Below are 6046 nucleotides of genomic sequence, written 5' to 3'. Positions count from 1 at the left end.
CAGGATCAATTCACTAAACTAATATCTGAGCTAGAAAAAGTTAACAGATATCACTGTAGATGATGGAACACAACGATGAGGCCTCAACAAAGCAAACATCTCTTCACAAATTGAGCATAATCAATTGACTGAAATGCGAGAGAAACAATTATACTCCCTCTGTTTCAAAATATAGGATGTTTTAGTTAAAACACGCATATTAAGAAATAGTTACTTTTTTAAAGTTTAACCAATCATAAACAAGACTGCATAATATAAAATATAAAATTAATCAAAAAGTTGCATAGAATGTTGTAAACATCCTATATTATGAAACAGATATACTTCTCTAAACATCCTATATTATGAAACGGAGGGAGTAGAATTCAAGGAGACGTCAGAGGACAACAACGACGGAGCTAATTGTAACCGGAAGATCTCGTCAGAAAATTTTGTGCCTTCATATCTCGTTAGGGAAAATAATTCGAGTTGATAAAATCTTCACACAATTTGAGTTTAGAATATGCAAGGGTAAAAGAGTCATTGTGTTTATTAATGAATGGTATTAATGGGAAAATAAGGAATGTGTGGCATTTGAGGAAGAAAAATTATTTGGATGGTATTTCAGGGCATTTCTCTAAATCAGTAAGTTATTATTGTATTAGGCCCATTATGTTATTAGATGGTTTTGAGTATCTTATCTTAGGTCCATTATTCTTGGTTTATAATGTAGTTAAAATAAAAATTATAGGCTACTTCAGTTCGAATAAACCAAAATAAAAAATAATTTGGTTAATTTCGGGACAGTTTATAAATCCAATAACCGATCCGAATAAACCGAGTACCGAATAAACTAAAGGCATTGATTAAAGCGAATGCCCAGGCCTGTGTTGGTAGCTTAAAAGCCGGAATCAAATTTTAAAGGCATTGATTAATTCTGAAGAGAGGTTCAAAAGCTTACATCAAGAGTACTTCTAGCGAGACCAGACATACAGAGATCGAAAACCTTCTTGACTTAATCGTATCATCACTCCTTTAGCAGGTGCAATGTACAAATAGACATACTTCAATGTTAATGGTACAAACAAGTATGAATCTTTGAAATGAATAATTTAATCATTCACATAAACGTCAAAAGTATACAAATAGCCAACGATAAGCTATACACTAAAGCAACCATTCCTTTAGTTTGTGTAAGCCCACAAAATAACAATAGAATTCTCTCAGACACCATAATTGACTAAGAAAGTTACTCGATGGCGTGCTTATCAGATTGACGAGACGTGTAATATGCAGAAAGCAAAAGGAGAGAAAGAAAAGCGCTCGCCACAAAAATTGCATCAAACCATCGATGATAGAAATCAAACTGAATATCTCAACCTAACACATCCGTTACAATTCCCCTGCCAAATAAAACATCACTAAAGCTTTAGATCCCAGTCTCAGATCTTTCATACATAGGAAAATTGTGGACAAAAAGCAGATAATTAGACTCGGAACATAGAAGCAATAATGACTATAACTCTAACCAAGGCAAGCCAGTAAGTACTTGTATTAAGAATATAAAGTATTATTATCTTCATCATGACCAGAGAATTTTGGGTGCCTGTACTCATTTCTCAAGCTTTTTCTGATTAGAAGAATGGAAGACCAAAAGTACATTCCCATGATTTCAGATAGGAAAAGCACAACATTCCTTGAAGACCCACTTCCCACTCTTGAGACTGCAAAGAAAAACTGCACCATCCACAAACTCCAATTGATTAACCAAAACTACATATTTCAAATTCAGGAGACTCTTATGAACCTCTTTTAGTTCTTGGAAATTAACAAAGACATGAATGCTTAGCTCCCTCTTAACCCTAGTTCTCTCTTAGAGATTAAGGTTAACTCTTGGGGCTTCTTTATTATTGATGATGTGAGGATCCTTATATAGACCCATTACAACCGACTTATCTTATAAAACAAATAAGTAGAGATTCCAAAACCCTAATCATATATATATAATTAGAGTTCTGATCTCTCCTTATTGGTCGATTGATATTAAATGGTTTTCTAAATTTATTGCCTCTTTTAAATTGCTCCATGATCCTCTTAGTTACACCACATCTTCGTCTTAATTGTTTCCCTTAAATGGGTCAACATTTCTCTTTATTACACCCCTTAAATAGTTCTACGATCTCTTATATTCCCATATAAACGAAATTAACACAATATCCTATATTCAAAAAACGCTTTGCTCCACGATCTCCTTAATTACACGGTCAACAATTTATTGTCTCTCTTAAATTGCTCCACGATCCTCTTAATTACACGGTCAACAACTCTCATTAATTCCCATATAAACGAAATTAACACAAAATCCTATAAATTTATTGTCTCTCTTAAACCTTAAAAAACCGTAAGTCATTAATTTCCATATAAACGAAATCAGCACTATAAATTATAAATTAAATCTTAGATTCCTAAAATCCAAAATCGGCTCATTCAGATATGATTCTACGTGTTCCTCAAATTGTCTCTGGCCGGCTTCTACGTAAATAGCATGCAAAAGCTTTCCATCAAAATGGCAAGATTATCAGCCTAGATTTCCTCCTACTTAATGAACAGGTATACAACTTCCATATATTTATATACATCATTCCATCTTCTTTATTTTTATATATTTTTAGTTCTATCTGCAGTCTACCTTGATTCAAGTTTCAATCCCATCTAACTTTTACAAGTTTTCCCCCACCTACTAGAACTCAGTCAGTCACATGTTTTACAAAATGAGAACCTTTAAAGAAATTAGCATAACCGATTGTCATCCTCACCGTTTCACCTTTTCTTTAAATTGTATGTCAGGTTAGATTTATCCCGTTTTGATAAAGCTTTGCATTGTCGCATCTCTAGGTCCTGGCTATAAACACCGAAAAGAAAACAACAATTACTCGAAATCATCTTAATACTAACCAAAACATATGTGATCACAAACATTAGAAAGAATAGAAAACTAACATGTTTTAGTGAAACAGGGAATGTGATTTTGCCAGAGAGCTCAAGACTTTGACCAATGTCTTTGCACATATCTCTCCAAGACTTGTCTTCGAGCAGGCCACACGCTTTCGCTCTCTTCAAGCCTTTTGATCACATCTCGCAATAGCTCTGGAGGCAGATTCGCCCAAGGGGTTTCTTGAACCGTTACCAAAAATTTCCTCGTGAGAATCTTGAACCGAACCACGAGATTTCTCACCTTCTTTGTTCAAGCTGCTTAACTTAAAGTCAAAACTACGCCTGGACAGACTTCCAATAATGTCTCTCACATCACGAACTATGCTGTGGAACGAAATTTCTCTCTACCTCTCTCTCTCTCTCTCTCTCTCTCTCTTTCTCTCAAGGTTCTGAAAGACAACAAAAGCAGACTTTGATTCAAATTCTGAATGATACTTAATAACAAAGCAATGACAGAAAATAAGATTCTCATCAATGGACCAAAAGCAGGAACCACCAGAGGCAAAAGAGAACATAAAAATTTTCAAAATTGAAAGACAGAAACTGACAATTCAAAATGAAGAATCTTCAAAAGAAGTACCAACAAAAAAAAACAAAAGGAAACACAACAGTCTCTGCTCCCAAGAACAAAGTCTCGATTGATATATGATTTGTCTCAATTCTCCCCAAATAATTGAGATCTGATTCCAAGTATAAACCTATTATTATTCTTTGGATTTAATTGACAAAAGATAAGTCTTTACACTACTTCAAGAGGAGAAAAAGCAAAAAAAAAACTTTGGTTGATTAAATTGGTCTATAAAGAAGATAGATCTAGAATCACAGCTTTAAAAGCAAATCAACCAAACTTACAAGAAACACACAAACAGCCTCCATCAACTGGAAACGTCGGTCCCTGATTGTCAACTTCACCATTTGAAACAACCCGACCCCTTTTTTTTTTAATAATTAAAAACAATATATAATTAAGCATCCCATACTACTTAATTAATCAACCCAAACCACAACTCAACATTAAACCAGCAATAACATTAAGCACAGCGGAAACATACCAATAATACAAAACCAACAAATCATCAATACAATAACATTCCTAACCATTCTATCCGGCAACCTACCATAACACTAACCAAGGTTCCAACAACATAACCAACAAATCCAATAACACACAAACGAGACCCTAGATCATCCTCCTCCTCATCGCCATGATTCCACGATCACACTTTTGCCTTTACCTGCACACCACAAACAACAATTGAGATGCGTAAGTATTATCATAAATACTTAGTGAGGCCGTCCTCCCATCTACTAGGTTATACACACAAGCATATGAGACCCTCATGTTTAAGCAAAACAAACAACACACAACAATACATCAAACCAGGAAAACAAGTCTCGGCTGAGACCAGTGTCGACCGATGCCTCACGGTGTCGATCGATACTACAAACAATGGTGTCGACCGATGCTAAACAGTGTGGACCGATGCCTCTTCTGCAGACACGATCTGCGCAAACACGAACGTCGAACTCCCCTTCCAAATCATCTCGAATCATCTCAAACTCACCCAATTACCTCGGAAATCACTGGGAATCACAAAAGCAACGAACCCAAGCAACAAAACAACACAAACAGCAAAGAAAACACCCAAACAAGAGAGATCTCATGCTTAGATCAACCATGGTCAAGCACTCACCTTATCAACTGATTATAACAACCAGTTGAGACCCTCCTAACGTCTGAAACAGCCGAGAAACACCCTACAACAAGCCATACAACCAAAAACGACTTATAGCAAAACTGGACAGAAACATCATAAAAGAACAGTCTCAAAGACGAAACCCTAAACTAAAACCCAACCGTTAACTATCAAATCGCTGCGGTGAAAAGCTACCCCTAGACGTCACGAAGCTTCCCACAAAATTTCATCACGATCAGGCACCACACGAGACCATGATCTCAGTTACAATCTCCGATGGTCCCAACTCGCGTCTGAGAAAACGTGTCTCACGAAACTGCCAATAACTCATCGAGTTTAAATCCAAATCTACTTCTGTAAAAAGGCGAATGACGATGAAAGACTTGGAAATAAACCTACCATATTTCATTACCTTTGAGAACGATTTGATATGCCGAAACTATTTCCTCCCAAACCCTAACGATTCTGACCTTTCTCCTTTAATCTCCTTCATACCACAATAGGCTCTCTCCTCTCTCTCTATCTCTGAAAACGGTGACAAGACACCCTAAAACCCTTAATTTGTCGCTTCTCCACTTATAACACGATTTATGGATTTTCCTTGAATCAAACCGAACCAAACAGCAATTAAAACGAACCGGACCAAACCAGAAAACATGGTGTCGATCGATACACCAAGGGTGTCGATCGACACCCACACCAAAACCTTAAAAATTGGTTCGCGGATGTTACAATTCTCCCCCACCAACAAGGATAAGTCCTCGAATCCCCCAAAACCGTCCAACTGTAGGACCTCCGTGCCACCGTCAACACGGCGCGCACGTCCCCGACCGGACTAAATACCGTCAGCCAAGGTTTCCCTTGCACTGTCGCAACAGCCCGCACACCTCCGACTGAACCACGAGGTCTCCCTCTAGTCAATATACTCACATCAAAGACACTATTTGCTCACAACTCAGTGCTTCCCCCGTCCGTGGTCGCAACCAACGAATCATGCCGGCTCGCTATCAGGCCAACCGCCTTAAACTACGGCATCCGGGAAGTCACTCACACACACTTTCCCCGCTCTCGGGTCGCAACCCTTGAGACATACCGGCTCACTGCCAAGCCGCGGCTCACAGCTACGGTATCTAGGGAGTCTCAAATATCCCGCTCTTGGGTCGTCACCCTCAAGCACGCTCTCGGATCGTCATCCGAAGCCTCATACCACTCCCACTCTCTGGCCACAAAGTCCATCGAGCTATCGGTATCACATGAGTTGGGCCCACACGGCCTTGAGCAAAACAAACCTGATGCCATCGAGTATCTCCCGGCTAGATCTACCTCAACACTTCCCACAAAAATTCCCCTTTTAGAAACTTTCTAATTCTGGAAAC

The 6046-nt window shown here is 38.1% G+C and overlaps 1 pseudogene; it reads right to left on the bottom strand.

Moving 5' to 3' along the window:
- Positions 1-1228: 1228 nt before the first annotated feature.
- Positions 1229-6046, bottom strand: part of LOC104773674 — a 17870-nt pseudogene continuing 13052 nt past the window's right edge.

Source organism: Camelina sativa, unplaced genomic scaffold, assembly GCF_000633955.1.
Source record: "Camelina sativa cultivar DH55 unplaced genomic scaffold, Cs unpScaffold00615, whole genome shotgun sequence".
Lineage (NCBI taxonomy): Eukaryota > Viridiplantae > Streptophyta > Magnoliopsida > Brassicales > Brassicaceae > Camelina > Camelina sativa.
This window is presented reverse-complemented; position numbering and strand designations above follow the sequence as displayed.